Genomic DNA, 18,452 nt, shown 5'->3' with positions numbered 1-18,452 from the left:
AAGGTGGCCACATCTCAACATCTATGGAATAAATATCAGTAACTTGCATCTTTGTTGTCGTGAGAAATGTCAACTGGTCCCTCCTCCCTTCCATCCATCCTTTTATTTTTTTTCGAAAAAAAAAAAAAACTGTTTAATCCTCTCGGTCCCCTCCCCCTTTTGCCACACATTCTCTTTCTCTAACGGATCCCCCTCTCTCTCTCTCTATTCTCCGTGCATTTTAATTTTTTTCTCCCCTGTCACCGGGGGCCCTAGTTTTCCACGCCCACTCCCCCCTCATTTCCAGCCCTGAAAGTGGGAATAGTGGAGCCAAGAAATAGTTAATCTCTCGGGCTGCTGCTGTGATTGGCCGCTAGTACAGCAGCCTCAGCCTCCTTGAATGAGAAACAGGGGTAACCAGGCAACTTCACTACTGCAGAGGAGAAACATCCACAGCCCGGGATTTTTTTTTTAGTTTCCAACCACCATGGAAAGGTTTTCCAACGCGATGCCCAGACGCGCTGTCATGTCCGGAGGATGGAATTAACACATGGATTGACACGCATCTGAGGAGGAAACAAGGGGTTTGGGGGGTAACCGATGAGGAGGTGGTGGAGGGGGGGTCCTGATGGAAGGTGAGTGACATCTCTTTTTTTTTTTTAAGTCTTAGTAGAAGTGCGTTAAGGCACGTCAGGGTTTTTTTTTTTTTTTATGGGACGCGCCGATCGGGACTGCGGAGCTTCGTCTACACGGGGGATGACCAAGTGGTCACCCTGGGAAGCTGGGAAAAAAAACAGTGAAAATCCTGATGGGGAAAAATAACGACAAGTGCGTGTTTTATCAGGTGTCTGTCATCGGGTTGGACGCGGTGTCCTTTAAAAGCGCAAACGCCGGTTGTCCGGATTTGCGCATAAATTGGATCCAGAGAATCCTTTGGATCCGGTCGTGATCCAACATCATCATCATCATCATCATCGCAAAAACATAGATTATTCTCCCACCTCCTCCTCTTTTCCCCCCCACCTCTCCTTCTACCGCAACAGCGCTAAATCATCTGTAAACGACTGTCAACGAGTTTCTGGACCTGTGTGTGTGTGTGTGTGGTTGCGCGTGTGTGTGCGTGCGCGCCGGTGACGGTTCCGAGGATGACTCGCTGGTTTTTGGTTTTAAGGGATGAGGGGTTGGGGGGAGGAGGGGGTCTAAAGTCTGTGTTCGGTCATGAAGGACCTGTGGATGGAGAGTTGGATCAGCAGTTTTTGCGCAGAAAGATTCCGGGCCCAGTATGTGCGCCAGATTTAGGATCTGGATCAAGAAGACACACCACGTGACATCTCACGTCAAAAGATTCGAGTCTGATTCAAACACTTCGGGAAATTTCTAAAAATAAATATATAAGCTTGTCTTTAAAACCAAAGAGGTTCTTTTTTATCGGAGGAAAAAAAATGATGATGCGTTCACGTGCTTCTTGTGAGTCAGTTTTTGGGTCATCATCCGATTTCATAACGTGTTTCTATAGAATATGTAACTTGCGTGTTTAGACGCAATTTTACACCCAGTTGAAATCATTTTCCATTATGTTAAGTACCAATTGGTAGTCCTTTCATGGATGAACTTGCATAAAACTTTTCCCCAAAACTTTGGTTGTACTCTGGGCTCGGATTTTTGGTTGTTTTCGGAATTCAATAAGTCATCGGTGAACAGGGTATTCTATGAATCGCATTTTGCCTCGACTTGTCGCAATCTTAACCTAGGTGTTACCTCAGGGTCAATGTGACCCGAAGGTCCAAAAACAAATGTGTTTGAGGTATCCCTTGTGTTATCTCTGGGTTAAAGTGAACGACCTCCACCACTGCATATGTATTTATGAAAGCCACAGAGGTCGTTCACCTTGACCCAAAAGCGACACAAGGGATACCTTAAACACAATTGTTTTCAGGCCTTTGGGTCAGCTTGACCCTGAGATAATGGCTCAGAATTGGCGTTATTTTTTATGATGCTTTTTATTACCAAAAAAAGGTATGTTTTTTTTCAAGGCAGCGTCAGAATGGACTTCGGAATAAGTATCGTAATAACAAAATGTCGGCTAAGCTAACAATGTCCCTCTGTCTTCGCCCCCAAATGGAGCCATCTTGGATGCAATTCTCCAAACAATCAATCACTGATATCTTACAATTGTCAGCAACATCAATCTTAAAATGATACGCGGCTAGCATGCTAACAAGCTAACAACCCTCTCAACCTCGCAAACCTCAACCAAACGATGCTAATGTAAAAGGTAGTCGTCTTTAAATGTTTAAAAATGGTGCCACTAACTCAGTTTTTTAAACTTTATATGACATTTTCTTTAGAAATGAGCGATAATACAGTGGTACACCACATACTTTAAATGTATTTCAATGACTATAATAGGTTAGGTAGAACTTTATTGATCCCTCAGGAGGTCTCCTTCGGGAAATTGTTTGTTTTTTCAATTAGCCACAGCAATACAGCAATCTTCATAACAAATAAATAAAAATAAGAACAAAGAGAAAGAACAAGATTATACAATCTAAGATAAAGAACATAATATAGTTGTGTATACTTTTATTTGCCTTATTTCCAATATATTATCAATATTCATAGAACAGTTTGCAATAGATGGTTTGATTATCTCTGTTTTTAAGAATCTTTTCATGAATTCCTTCTTCTGGTCTTGTCTCTCGTGTGGCGCGAGCGCTCCAAGAATCTCCATTGAACTGATAAAAGGTTCGACTTGAAAGCAGCATCTACAAGTTTTTACATTTTCCTTTTCTTTAATAGACATTAGCCAGTATCTTGATACTGCATAATTCAATGAGACGCCATCTTTTAAGAGATTTCTCAAAAACGACCTGCATGAACTCTAATCCCATTTCGCCGCACGACAACGTCACATGTTGACGACCACCTCTTGATGGGATATAAACAAAGGGTCAGCGTTTGTTTTGCAACAGACGAGGGCCAAGGTTCAATGCCAACTTCTGCCGGACTGATTTCGGTAATCTCCTTACAGGGGATCTTCTGCAATAGACCCCTTAAGCTTGATTGTGGGACACATGTTGTGCGCGCACGTACACACACTCGCAACACACACTTCCCAGTCGTCCTCCCAAGACGCCCTTTTCTGCAGAACAGTGTGAGCCGAGCGGCTTAAGTTGGATCTTAACGGAACACTAGAGAGCAGAATCTCCAGTAAAGACTTCTTTGTTGGGTCCCTCTGTGGGAAACACTCTTAATTTAGCTGCTGACAGTAAAGCTGAGAGTGTACGTGGAAGATACAGTACATCTGATCCCATTAAGACGGAAACACTCTTTCCCATAAATCTGCGCGAGTTCTCGGGGAATATAGCAAGGTCGGGGGTGCTCGAGAGGCTTCTTATATAATCACGGACATCTTGTTCCACTTCCTGTACCCGCTGTTCATCGACTACTAGTCAAGATTTTCTGAGCAGAAACAGAACTTCTTGAGATCCTCTTGTATATGTTTGAGCCAACAATATATCGCAACACAATTGACAGGAATTTATTCTTCAAGATGTTGATCTGACGAAGTTGGACTTAGCTAGCTTGTTGGAGAGTTAGCATCTGTAGGCTAATTTGCTAATTATTGGCAAATAATGGGCGTAAGTTTTTTGTAAAGACGAGTTATCTTTGCAACACTACTAAGGTGCAGAAGTTTACTTGTGTGATATACATCAGAGATCCCCATCCCGGGGACCGGTACTGGCCCGAGAGGTTTTGTTATGGGGCCGCACAGAAAGAATAACAATTTGTTTTATTGATTATTACTGTTAATGACTAAAAGATGGTCTTTTCTACAGTAAATCCCAAGTAAAATCCCTTTTGGTTCTTGACACACCAAGGCGCTTTTTTGAGTTTTTATTTAAAAAATGAACCTGTAAACTAGTAGTCTCTATTTTATTTTTACTGTTTCTAGCTTAAGGTCGGTCCGTAAATATAATTCCGACATGATACCGGTCCACAAAAATGACTAGGGACCCCTGATATACTTTATTCTACTACCAACAAACAATAAAACATACTTAGGAGTAATCTTCAAGGCTGGAAATGGATCCATAATCCACTACTTTTAGAATCCAAATGATCAAAACTTTCTGATTTTAGTTGAGTATCAAGTGGCACAGGTAATATTTGAAGCTAAAAACTATCTTTTATCGTTTGATGTAAAAAAGCTGAACTTTAAATTGATGTAAAGATAATGGATTTTGCTGCGTGGGTGTGTTGATATTCAACAGCGGAAAAGCCTGAACATGGAAGTAAGAGTTGTGAATTAATACATTTGGACTTCCTGTCACTCATTTTAAAATCTTTATCAATGAACAAAATGTACTATAAATGATAAATATTAATCTATAAATATATATATTTCAAGACTTTAAAACATGATATCGATTGTTATTTTATATTTTTTATCAATAAAAAATGTAATTTAAAAAAAGGTATTTAATAATCCTGAGGCACCATTCAACAAACCTTTTTGACGCAGAAACCTCATCATAACTGGACTCTTACTGGAAAAGTAGTAGGAATAATGTTGTAATGGCCAATATAAGTTCCAAGCAATAGTTCTTTATTCCAAAATATATTTTCATTTATTATTTTTTTCTGAATTCATTCAAATCATCTCCTGCCTCTTAACCTACATAGCTGGGACCTCCAGCTGAGCGCACAGATGCAGAAAACCAGCGCTCTAAAAAGTTAAACAAAGATTCTCATTGTATTGTCATCATGAAAAGCCTTTTCGTTTAATCACGTCGCTTTTTTCAGCCCCGACACCCTGAAGGACGGAACACAGACTCACAACCGTCGTCGTTTCTGCCGTTCAGCAAACGTCGCCCCAAATCTAGAGCAGCCTGAATATTTCATACAAGTATCTTTAATGAGAGACCGAGGTTGTGTCTCTCGTTTTTTTTTTTTTTTTACTCCCGTCGGCCTCGCCACATCAGCCGTATTCATTAACAAAGAGGTGGCCCCGGGTAGCAGGAAGGTCGGAGGTCACACCAGCCGCACGTATAGAGCGAGCAGAGATTGCGGAGATAGCCGGTGTTTTAACGGACAAGTGAAGGCAGCACATGTTCCGGCGCGAGAGTAATCAACATGACAGGTGCAGGGTTAGTGGCGAGAGCAGGGCGAGGGGTTTGAAAGTGTCGAAGGGAAAGGGTGGTTAAGGGGTGAGGGGGGGGGCAGAGACTAAGACTACAAGCAGTGAAAATAGATTAAGAAATGGCTCCGGCGTCTGCGACGGGAACATAAAATTTCACCTCCAACAAGCCGGTATAATGTGATGGAAACAACACTTGCTGATTACTCTCCCGGAGCGCTCACGCCAAATATGAAACCTGAAATTGAAAAGATAAACATTTTCATTTCGGAAGGGAAAATGTTCCTCGCCAGGTTTTTCGGCTGATGGAATTGGAAATGGGTCGACGTCAACAACACGACTGAATTAAGGATCTCGCTCGCTCCCGTTTTTTTTTTTTTTGTGTGTTGTTATCTGGTTTCACATGGATTGGTTAGATTTGGGCCAATGGTCATTTAGACGTTATGTAAGCAGGGCTGGGAACCACTCACACGTGCGCAACCTCATTACGAGTGAACTAGATTCGGTAATGAGAAGTGGTAAACAACAAATCATTTACTACAGTTGGTTCCAGGCCAAACCTTCTGTCTGACGCTATGATGGACGGTTGTGAGTTGAGTTTGATTTGCTCTTGCGATGTTTATAGGATGTGACGGATGGTTCTAATTTTATTTGAATTCATTCTTCGAATCTGGTCATGAAACTGTGTCAAAATGTATTATCAAAATTATTTATTTATACTTCAATATCAAACCTCGAACACTTGCCGTCTATGACTAAGACACTGTTTTTTTAATTGACATGGAAGTAAGTAAGACCAGGGTCACAAAGCACTTAAACAATCAAAACCATATTCAATAAAGTATATACTTTAAAGGTCAAGATAAAACTGATAACACAACAGGAGTTCCAGAAAATCAAGGAAAAGCCTGAACAAATAAAGAACCAAATTATATCACTCAAGCTGGTGCCGGAGCCAAGGTCTTAAGAAGCCACCACTCTATTGTTTATACTCTATTTGCTCTTTTTGGTCGACGTGGACAGTTATGCTTAACCGGACCACCCTGTACCGCTAAATAGAAAGAATGATTATTAGATAGATAGATTGAACTTTATTGATTCCTTGGGAAAACGTCCTTTGGGAAATTAGGATTCCAGTCACCGCAAAGCCACATGAAAAAAAAGAATGAAACGCACACAATAAGAACATTAAAAAAACAAAAAAAACAAATAAGAATATAAAGCAGTTCATACAACAGTCTAAACATATTAAGACTTGGTAGATACTCTTCTCCATCACTCAAACTAAATGAGTAATTGAGTAAAGTATTCCTAATTATTTTCACAGTTTATTTTAATTGTATTGCAAAGTGAGTTTAAATCTGAATGCTATACTTGTTAGCTTAGCTACACCAGTCGTTTTAGCACCTGTAACACTTGGAATATTTGTATATTTTAAACACCTGTATTCTTTAAATCTCCAAATAAATAACAAACCTAACCTATAAAGAATATTGTCTGTTACACGGAAGTAAATATGAATCAATATTTTCCAGGAAAAATTACATCGGAGACAAAATAAAATAAAAGTTGGAGATTGATATATTATTATTTGAGGGACAATAAAATGCCACATGACAGTGGCTTACATTTTGTAAAATGACCAAATAAATCACCAGATACTAAAAATATAATTTATATTTTTGTATTTTATATTGAATTAGAGTACACAATATTTAGAAATATAGTAAGTTATTTTCCTCTTCAAATACTTCCCTACTACAAGTTTCATCATAAGTCAAAGTTGTAGTGGGAACATATTTTCCCTTAAGTTTATTTTTGTTTTGAACATCTCTGAAATGAGGTTAGATGGTATAAAAATGAGGTAAAGCGTGGGTCGGGTCATCAATTCTCCTCAGTTACTGCCTTAAAATGCGTTCAAGAAAGTTAAAGTGATGCATAGACGTGTTCCTCTGGCTAGCTGGTGTAAATGCTGTACTTTGTCTTCACTATTTAAATGGTTCTACTTCCTCGGGTCACAGCAGTGGTTCTTGGCTAAAAGTTTAGAATTGTTTAAAGGAAATACATTTCAATAGTTTTATCATCATTTTAAGAATAATACAAATGGAAATTTTTGGTCGTATGGTACAAAGAAATACAAGCGAAATAATATCGTGATGTTGATGATGAACTTGACCAGTGGTCCCTTGACTACATACCCTTTGGATAGAACCCACCTCCACACTTGGCCCCGCCCCCTGAACAAAACCAGATACGTATTTTAAGTTTTTTATTACATATACAGTACGTGACTAAAATATAAGACCACTTGTTTTTAGGGGGTACATTTTGTGAGTAGCTAAATCAATATAAAGACGTTTTTTTGTTATCGTACACCTACCTACATTTTTTTTTGCTCTTAAAGGTCTGGTTTGAAAGGTATCTTATGGGGACTTGGCCCTCACAGGTAAAGGTTTGGGGACCCCTGAACTAGACGCACAAACCTGACGAGAATGCAACACAAAAAACGACTGTTAAACTCACTTGAACTTTCTACCTAATCCATCATCTTTGGCCGCTAACATGCTAGTAAATCCCTCACGTGCACTTATGTCGATGGCAACATCTGTCAGGGGCCATTGATTTTTTTAGTGTTTAGCAACAGTCATGTGTCTCATTGCATGTGCCATGTTGAGGCAGCGACCCAGACACTGTATAGTGAGTCAAATCGAGTAATGAATCCTCAGTCTGTGGCACAATTACTTGTTGTTGTTGTGAGGCCTTGTTGACGGTCCCTTACGCCGCGGCCTCGGAAACATCTGCTGGTTTGCGACTGAAGTTTTCAGTGGCGGGGGGGGCCCCGACATCTCTTCCAAGAGGGGAAGCGGTCGATGCATCAATGACACCAGCCTCCACCGGGGGGACGTGTCGCCCGCCAAACCAATGATTCATTAGGACTCAATTAGCCGCCAGGCATGCGGTGCCCCCGCCATATGCCTTTCGAGGTGATACCGCAATCTGCACCAACTGTCCTCCCAGACTGTCTTTTAGACATCGTGTACGGTGGCGCTCCGTCTGCTCCGGAGTCTGGCTCCTCTCAACTTAAAAAAACTCGGCAAAACCCCGCCTCCCGAAACTGGAAATGAGTCACAATGACCTTCAGCTCAACTCGTGTAGCGCCAGTTGGCACCGAATAAAACGCTCATCCGTCCGGTGAAGTACGAGGTACTGTAAATCTTAAGTAAGAGAAGCCTCGCTCGATATCGACTGCGCTCCGTCTGCCAAGAGGCGGCGGCGTGCGCTGCCGACAAGATCTATCCGCCCTCAAATCTAGTTTGTCTTGTTATCTGTGCCAAGGCCTCCCCTCCTTCCTTCCCATCCTCGCAACTCCCTCCCTTCTTCCGCTCCCTCACAATCAGTCCTTCCCATACCTGGGATTAATTGAATTAGCGTAAAGCGGAGAATGGAAAAAAAAAACGGTGTAATTATACAAACATGATAAAACGACACGTCGCTCATTTCCACGACGGATCTGGATTGACGGTTTCCTCTGGTTCTGAAAAGGGCACAGACGCTAATCTTGCGATCCAATCCACGCCACCGGCGATCACGGTTGAGCGAAGTGACATCGGAAAAACACAGACGTCGCGTTGAAACGACGCCGCGAGCCGACGAAAAAAAAGTCAAACGTGATATGATGTCATCGCCGAGGGTCACGTGATGGTGTGTGTGTGACATGAATCATGGATGTTTGAAAGGATTGTCAGGATTCTAGTCGCCCTGAAGAAGATGGAAGTGAACGCAACATGATTTTTATGCTAATGACAGTATGTAATAAATATGATTACAATTTAAGATGTATTCAATTTGCATATAAAATAAATATTGAATTGACCTTTTAAAAAATACATTAAATTAAACAATATTCATAATTCAGATAGTAGAAGGAATTCTTGAACCAGAATCTTCTGGTCCAGTTAATAATAATCTGAAGGCTAACGCATATTTTGGAAAATATTTAAAAAAAAAAGGTTATTTAAAGGGCAAATAATGCTTTGATTAAGGCTTGTGTTAAATAGATGTTGTACTCATCAGTATGTGTCTGTTTGTACAAAACTTTATTTCATTGAAATATTGACATTAGAGATGTGCTTAAGCCCCGCCCACTGAAAACACTCCAATCAAGGTTTGTCACTGCGCATCATCAATCTCGGTAGTCTCCAGCTCTAACGGACTCAATGTATAAACAAAGCAGGATGTGATTACAGCAATGTTTTCTTTTTTTTTAAATACATACACAAAATATAGTGGGTCATTTTTTTTAGTTTTTTTCCCCAAATACTGTTGCTTGGTCATATTTTGTCTTATCAGTTGTCTTGAATTTGCATGTTGACTTGATGGACATGCGAGTACTTTAGCTTTCGTAGCCTCAGCTAAATTGGCAGAGTTTCATTTGCCAATCATAATTCAACCCCTTTTTAAAGAACGGTTACTTTCCTGTCATTCCAGGTTTGACCAATAACAGCACTTCATTATATGCACCCTTTAAAGGACTTATTTGACTTTTTTTTCTATTTTTTTTTTCTGTATTTTCTTTTTTCTATATTTATCATACAATGGTATGGTATACTAACTAGCATAGCCACCTTATTTGTCCAAAGTAAGGCCAATGGTGGCCCTTTAATAAACTATTTTATTTATCCAGAGAATATAAAATCAACAAAATTCAATAGATACAATTTCAAACCAGCTTCAACTTAAGACACCACAAAGTCAAGACCCTGTCTATTAGTGGTACATAATTATCTGGAGATACGATACGCATAAAGATACAGGGACAACGATATGATGTATTGTGATACTGTAGGCACAACAATATATTTGTAGTATTGTCTTTAGCTTTAAAAGCTGCTGGAGCCGACTGTATCCTCTGGTCCTCAGTCATCACTGGAATCTCACATGATTTCATTGTTCCTTTAGCTGCGGAGGACGTAATGACTGCTGCCATCCAGTGGCCGGCCAGAAGTTTGATTGCTACACAAAAATGAACAAACCCTGTGAATATTTACAATTTAACAATTTAATTGTTTTTATTTTAAACGCACTGTAAACCATTGAATGTTCTGTTAATTGTAAGTCAGTCGACTTGGACTCAGAAGTGTTGAGCTGCGTTATAATTATGTTGGTTTTTATTAACGTCTCACTGTGAAATTGCTCTTTTTTTCTTTCTTTGCGTCGTCGTTAAATGTTCTGTTGTTTCGCCTCATTAGCCGGCGCTCACACGTCTGTCGGTCCTTTTATCAGAGCGGAAATACCAGACCGTGTGACCCAGCAGTGAAAGAAACAACACAAGACAATTGAAATGTGAGTTGAACAGTCGGTTTTGCGTACTAATATGGCGAATAGCAAAGAGTTTTTGCGGTCGGCGTCGTCGCCCCCAGTTGCACAGCCGTCCTAGCAACCGGCGTTTTCACCGCATTACCCAGAAACGCCACGTACGCGTGACCCAATTTATCAGCCTCTCCTCCCCATTCATCTGCTCGCACAGATGCACTACAGGAGCCGAGCATTCATCACCTCCGAGTGCCGGAGCCCTAAGGTGGCATCCTGTTGGCCCGAAGAGAGGGAGGAGAGGAAGGGAGGAAGGAGAGGGGGATCGAACGCTGCTCGCTTTTGTCTATTTAGGAAACAATCAAATACCTTCGTCTCGACCGCGATCGTCATTTCCAATATGGTGCTGTCATAACATAAGCCTTCTCAACCCCCCGGGAGGTAACGGAGATGTTTAGCTCAGCCTGGAGGAGCGATCAGAGTCGGTCCTCTGGAGGTTTCCCATCATCATGCATCTTTCTCATCCGCTTGATTTTTTTTTTTTCTTCTCCACTTCTGGGACCATTTTACGGTTGGAAGAATCAAAACCCGAAGTCCTGATTCAAAGTGATGGATACAAGCAAAGTGATTTTTCCTATTTTTTTTTTCCTTCTGTTTGGCGGAAACGGCTCATCTGTTGCTGGATCCTACAACCGGTTATTATGTTGCTTTTGTTCAGAAGTTGCTCGTTTAAATTCCCCTGGATCGCGACACACAACACATACCTGCTCTTGTCAACAGAGTCGAAGCTGAATGTAAACATGGTGACGACCTTTAACTGTTGCAGTGCACTTTAAAGACTTGTATTTGGAAGTGCTTTTCTAATAAATTCTAAGTTAAAAAAAAATAGGATTTCACTCCAGAGCTAATATAATTCATAAAAATTAAGATCAAGGCTTTTTTTTAAAAAACAAACACATTTAAACTCCTCGTAAATCTATTTTGCGATGTTTTCCACTTGGAATAAGTGACTCATTGAAGCACGACTGTAACCGTGGAGAGCGAAAAAAGGAATAAGTAATAAAAAAAGAAAGAATTGCGAGCAGATGGTTTCTCTGACTACGTGTCATGATCCGGATGCTTTAAATGTGGAAGAGAAAATGAAAATGAAGACTGAACTAAATATAATTATTTAATCAACACTTTTTCACTTAACCCTTGTCTAGAAAACAAATGTGTTTGTTGTATCCCGTGTGTTGTCTCTTGGTCAAGGTGATCCTAAGGCGTGAAAACAAATGTGTTTGTGGTATCCCTTGTGTTATCGCTGGGTAAAAGTGAACGACCTCCACCCCTGCATATGTATTTCTGGAAGCCAGGGAGGTCGTTTATATTGACCCAGAGATAACACAAGGGATACCTCAAACACATTTTTTTTTCAGGCCTTTGGGTCACCTTGACCCTGTTGAGATTACATACCCATATTAAATATATCAGTTAAAATCACAGTGTTTAAAAAAGGAAATTATGCAATAATCTTGGCATAATGTAATGTTGCAAAAATATAATAATAAATTAAAAATAAATATAGAATTGAGGCGGCAAGATTATTTTTATTCGTGCTTTTATTTTGGTAAATTTAAACTGCAATATAAGTTGCCTTTCCCTACATTATTATTATTCTTTTTTATTTAGTGCAACTTCAAATGCCATCATAAGTGGCTCAACATCCACATTAAATGGAGAATTCATCCATCTTTTCTCTCTGTATTTCTCATTCGCCGTTGCCACGGTAACAACCTCCTTCAACCTTAACCTGTAAATATCATCCTCTCTAGTCACACATCATGTCTTTGTGTCACTAATGACCTCATTTTTCATTGACCTCCCTGCATCCTGATGTCACTTCTGCAGGTTCCACCCTGTCTGCACTCTCTTCTTCGCCTCCTATGATCTGAACCTTATGAATCATATAAAAATGTTGTCATGCGAGTGTTTTCACAAGTCGTCTGATCAATTCCGTCACCGCGGGTGACATTTGAATCTGCTAATTTAGGTGATTTTTTAGCCTCCCGCCCGCCAGTTAGACGTGATTCATGTGCGGTCGCACAGCGAGCGTCTGGCGTGGACACGCGGGGTCGGCATGACGTCTGATAAAACCCCGTCAGATCGCTATCACAGCATCTCGGCTGGAGGCGACCATGATGTTTGCCTCTAATCAGGAATCAAGAAGTTAGGAGCGTCACCGTCTGTGGTTTTGGTGAAACAAACTAGAGAACTAAAACCAGACAAACAGAAGCGTTACTTTTATGTACCAGATCTTGACCTTGCCTCCTCCCAACACTTATCATTAGCAGCATGATTAGCTGCCAATGGGGCTGTTCCGCCATCGTTTAATCCTCCCGGAGTCTCCGGAGTGCGATAACATATGAGAACGACAACAGTTTCACACCCAGTTTCACACCTCCTGTGGTTTCATTCGTCGCAGCAGCCCTAATCACTCATGTGAGATTAATGAGAGACGTCGAGGTGCGTCGGGAGATTCGCTAATTACGTCGGTACACATCGTCTGGAATCCAGGGAATGCTGCTCGCAACCTGTGCTTTTGTAATTTGGGTTAACCCGGTCCAATCGCTACAGAGCGAGGAAAACATGCATTATTTCATTTTGTGTCTCACGAGGCTCCTAAAAGAACTTAAATCTAATTTAAAGGAAACAGAAATTAAGATTTGTTTCCAACACGTTAGCTTTAAACCTTTGGAAACTAGCATGTCAACCACTGACCAAAAGGTGAATGGTTTTACTGGGGTCCGACATAAAAATCGTCCAATTTAAATAAAATGTAAACCATGAGTGTTTTAACTAAAGTAGGAGAGACTTCCAATTCCATCCAATTTTAAGGAGGCATGAAAACTAGTCCAGAATTTAAGGTCCTTCCTTCCTAGTGTAGAAATCACTAACTAAACATTTGTAGAACAGACAGAACTTAATATTAATATGATTTATAGCTTTTAAATTAACACATTTATTACACAAATGTATTTAAAAAAAATGTAAGTGTGTTCTTTGCTATTCTATATCCTAGTGCATGTACTTTGTTGCTACTGGAAACCTGGAATCATCTTATCTTATCTTAAAATTACGTACATATTACATTAAAAAAAGGGAGATTTCCAGAATTCCAGCTTTTTACAATACGAAGAAAAACACAAGACTCCCTTAAAAAAAAGCTTCAATGAATAATAAATAGTAATAATTTATATAATTTTAGATTCTTTTCATAATTGTAAGGCCCATAACTTTAGTTATTTCATTTTAATTTATTAATTTCAAATTAATAATTTAATTTTTATTTGCCCACTTTAATGTACGAGTCACTTTTTTCTGAATTTAATTTAATTTTAATTGTATTTCCATTTAATAATGTATCTAAAACACCACAACAATATCCTGTTCCTAGAAATAAACAGATTGTGATTCTGATCATCCACTTGCTTCTCTTCTACCCCCCCCCCCCCCCAATTAAATTAAATACAATTTTAAATGAAGTTAAAGATATCATTCATCTAGAAGGTTTTAGGGAAAACATTTTACGCCGTAAAAAAGACTATAAACAAATGATTTTGAACAAAAAAAGGGATAATAAAACAAGTTTTAAAGTGTAGCTTAATGAAAATGAGAGGAAATTAGCAAATACTGAAATAAAAAGGCAATGTTTTGTTCTAAATTTAAAGCATGAGATGTAATAAGAGAAACCTAATAAAGATTAAAAATCTTAAAATTAATTCTTAATAACGCCAAAAAGTCAAATCTATATTTTCTTACAGTGAGGCGTCATCCCCCTAAACCTTTTGGTGGTAGTAAAAATCATTTCCATTGAAGGGATGATGTGGTTTCTGTTATGCCTTGATGAATAAATGACAGGAAGTAGAAAGGCAACTGTATTGGATCTCACTTCTGAGGAGCGTTTAGCTGCGATCTGTACCGAGCGTTCCCGTTCACATAAAAGACGGTTACATCAAACCCGAGGATGGAAATGGGTTACAGAAGAATCTAATAAGCACTTCTTTCCCGCAACAAAAGCGCCTGGACAGGATGTTGTCGTTTGCGCCGCCAAGTGTTTGAAAGATCATCAGGAACTCAAATAATTCAGAATCCAACGGCAAAAATATCTTTAAATCCATGTGGTGTGAAGTTTATGATCCAAATTTTTGACTTTTAATTCCAGTTTTAAATCAGCGAAAACATTAACACTTCTATTTTCACTTAAATATGGGTTTTCCCTGCAGCAAGAGATCATCTAGGGTGAAAAGATTAAAGAGTCCACTCCAAATATTCCAGACCCCCTCTTGTTCAGCTTACAGCCAAACACATAATCCTTCGTCTCCCCCTCACCCCTCTAAATTTCCTCTACAGTCCGACGCGGTTTCTTTTAATGTCACTGTGCGGTTCGGTTTTGTACTGAGAAAATACCTTTTTCTGTGTGTGTGTGTGTGTGTGTGTGTGTGTGTGTGTGTGTGTGTGTCATCCCATGACAACATCACACAAGACTGTCTCAGTATCTCGCTGGAACTTCCCCACAGCTTCGTTCTAGCTGTCAGGCGGACGTAATGTTGTTGCGCGCAGCTGTTTTGATCGTGCCAACTTTTATCTTCACAATACACGACGTGTCTTTTAAGTCGACTAGAGAACAGTGAAGTAGCTCATAACAGTCCCCGGTAAAGGCTTCTTAAAGTGGCAGTGTGTACGATAAATAGTGGACGGCAGCTCTGTAAATCCAATTATATCGCGAAAAAAGCGTCCGAGGGTTGTTTATAACTTGACAATTTTCGGTAGTGTAGGTGGTTGAGAACAAAAGTCTTGGGAAAGCCAAAGAAAAGGGGCAAAATTTCAAAGTACAAATAGTCTGAGACAATGCTAGAACACATGGAAGGTCAGTACCAAGCACGAAATTGAGACGTTCTGGCAACCGCAAGAAAAACTTGGATTAGACTTTAGCTGTTTAAGGAAGTATAGTATATGTTGACAGTGTCCTGTCTGTTCTCTTGTATACTGTATATTCAGACCTGATTCTGGGAAATAAGTTGTATTACTTATTCGATAAATATAATACAAAGTAATGTTTCTAATATATTGATAGAGAACATTTGTGCTTTAAGATGTTTCAGTTAAAACGGCCCTTAAAATGACTTGGTGTAGTCATGACTCATGCAGTCGTTATTTTAATGATTGCTCTTCACTACATAACTTTGTCTGGGCGACCCATCTAGAGGGTCTGAACGTCCATCCGGTCACACCGTAGGGTCAGAGACCAAAATGTTATGTTAGTTATTGAGAGTCTTCGACACAAGAAGAGCCTCCGTCTCCATTTGTCTGGTAACTATACATTAAATCTTGTATATTGCTACTTTAAAGATTATTTTAAGGTCTCCTTACGACAGTTTTGAAGTACATTTAGACTAGGATTTTCACCTCGACCAGGTATGTGACATCTTTTGATGAGTAAATGAAACGTATTCAAAGGGTTGAACATTTCATAGTGCCTTTTTTGAGTATTCTTTAAAGGTAAGTAAGTCATTTGTATTTATTTAGCACTTTTCCAGACCAGGGTCACAAAACGCTTAAACAATCAAAACAATACTCAATAAAATATATACTTTAAAGGAGGTACAGGTATATAAAGAATGAGTTACGACCATTGAAAACCCCAGGGATGTAGTTTCACTCTGATATAATTATACAGTCAATTTGGGTTTAGATATTAAGGATAAATATCTCCATGCTTACATGTTTTAAGTTCGATGACAACCCTTCTTTTGCCATATTTTAGTAACTCTAGAAAAACCTTTTTCTTCTCAGTTGTGCGTCACTAATTCAACCGCCTTGTGACTCATCTTTTTTCTGGTAATCCCAGCAGAAGCCACAACACAGAACAAGCTTCAACCTTTTTCCTCAGAAAAAAAGGCACCAGGAAGGTAGACGAAGGAAAATGAGGACACAAGAGAGTTCGGGTGGGAGTGAGACGAGAGAGAGAGAGTGAGCAGTGTGGGAGAGAATCCACAGAGCAAAGCAGAGGTAGAAGTCTAAAGAAAAGCGTGATTTTTATCAAAAAAAAAAGGTCTCCTGGAATCCTTCACGTCCTGAAGGAGACTCGGGGCCACATGTTGTTGTCGGCCTGTATTTATCGGGTCCTTAGGTGGCCACTGTGAAAAATCCTAGGTTACTGTTTACTGAAGACGGTATGCCTTCGTACCAAAACATACCATCTGCCTTTATTGATGGTATTCTATAGTAGGAAGTATCTCAGTTCAAATAAATTACCTTTAATAGTTCTGAGCCACTCTAGTAGAAGAACTCACATTTCTCCGATCCTTAAACCTCTTCACTGGCTTCCAGTTTCTTTCAGGATCAACTTTAAAATTCTGGTTCTTACTTTCAGATCTATTCATGGTCAGACTCCTCCTTACATCACTGATCTGATCCAGCCTTACACCCCAGCTCGGGCCCTGAGGTCTGTGGATCAGAATCTACTGATGGTTCCTGAACACAGAGAAATCCTTCCAGGCTGTTGCTCCTAACCTTTGGAACGATCTTCCTCTCTCTTTGCGCTTGATGGATCTACTGACTCCTTTAAGAAACATCTTAAGACATTTTTATTTGTGCATTTTCCTTGATTATATACTTATTTACTTATATTTCTATAGGAGGGCACCTGGGGGCGGGTTGTCCTTCGAGGTCCTCAGCGATACTCTGAAGACTTGCTCTTCCCCGCTATGAATCAGTTGAGTTGCTATTTTTAAGGTAACTATTGCAACATCTCCCTGGTGTTCTGAAGAAGACCCAGCAGTGGCGGAGAGATAGACTGCTCGGTATACCACAAGAACCTCTAGTCTGGGACTCTTTGCCGGTGTTATCAAACATTAGTCTTTTTTTTTTCCTCCGGAGTCAACAAGGTCAGGCTGTGATAAAGAGTGCAAAGGTTCCTCACACGGATAAAAGGCGGTCAGTTATTTGGGGCTCCCCGTGTTGGGGCGAATACGCCTGTGAACATTTTCCAAATTCCCTTTTTTTTTTTTCGCAAACAGGGCTAAGTGTCTCGGGGCACACATTTACTCTCACGCACTTACCCTTCGCTCTTCCCTCCAAATTGGGCCTAGTTATCCCCCACACAGACTGAAGCGATAATGCAGGGAACACTTCAGAGGGCAGATCCCCGCCACACTGGCGGAGCCTGATCCGGCGGAGCCTGAGCTCCGAGGGCCTCTTCAGACGAAAACTCTGCACTATGTAAAGACACTCATTTAGTTTTCCAGCCGTAGTTGCTGAACCTGAAACATTGATTACCCCTCAAATGGCAAAAAGAGAAAATGTCCAAATGGAATACTCGTATGCGTGCCTTCTTCTCATTTTGTTCACTCACTCGACTGTTCCCGGGCGTCGGCGGCCCCTCAGTCTTGTCAGGATGAGGCTAACTAATGGGCCATAAGGGAAGAGGCTGAGCTCCAAAGGCTATTAGGGTCTCTTTGGAAGACCAGGCGGAGAAATAAAGAAAGAAGGCGAGGACATAAGTTTCATGGATATATTTCAAACAAGATCATCCGTTTCTGCTTGGTAACGATTTGAAAATCGACCTTGATTTTCACATTGTAAAGTTAAACACATCCACGAAGGTCGACCTTTTCTACATCATCTGAATGATGAATCAGATGACACCACTTAACATGTCATGTCACAAGACATAAATCAGTTAAAAGAATGTATAACTAGCAGTTAAAATGAAACTAGCATTTAGAAAAAAGATGGAACATATGGCTGGAACTGCTGGCATCACCATCCTCTGCTCAGGTGCATTCAATACTAGATTTAATTAATACAACTTAATAAAGATTGGATGTTAATTGAAAAAAACATAGTCCAAAATTGATTATGAAACTTTAAAACATAAAGATTGCTAAATTTTATTGCTTTGGAAATAACTTTTCCCTCATATTTAAGGAGCCGTTAGCTTATTAGCATTAGCATGTAGCCGATCCCCATATTGCCTCAG

At 40.0% G+C, this 18,452-nt stretch overlaps 1 protein-coding gene across 1 annotated transcript in view; it reads left to right on the top strand.

Moving 5' to 3' along the window:
- The first annotated feature begins 271 nt into the window (after nucleotides 1-271).
- Nucleotides 272-18,452, top strand: part of LOC148063396 (uncharacterized) — a 72,625-nt gene continuing 54,444 nt past the window's right edge. The window contains exon 1 of the mRNA XM_087811759.1: nucleotides 272-614. The gene's annotated coding sequence lies outside the window, so the exon portion shown is untranslated. The remainder of the gene's footprint in view (nucleotides 615-18,452) is intronic.

The sequence above is a fragment of the Callionymus lyra genome, chromosome 16 (assembly GCF_982586985.1).
Source record: "Callionymus lyra chromosome 16, fCalLyr1.hap1.1, whole genome shotgun sequence".
Taxonomy (NCBI): Eukaryota; Metazoa; Chordata; class Actinopteri; order Syngnathiformes; family Callionymidae; genus Callionymus; species Callionymus lyra.
Note: the sequence above shows the minus strand (reverse complement) of the source record. Positions and strands in the feature narration are given on the sequence as shown.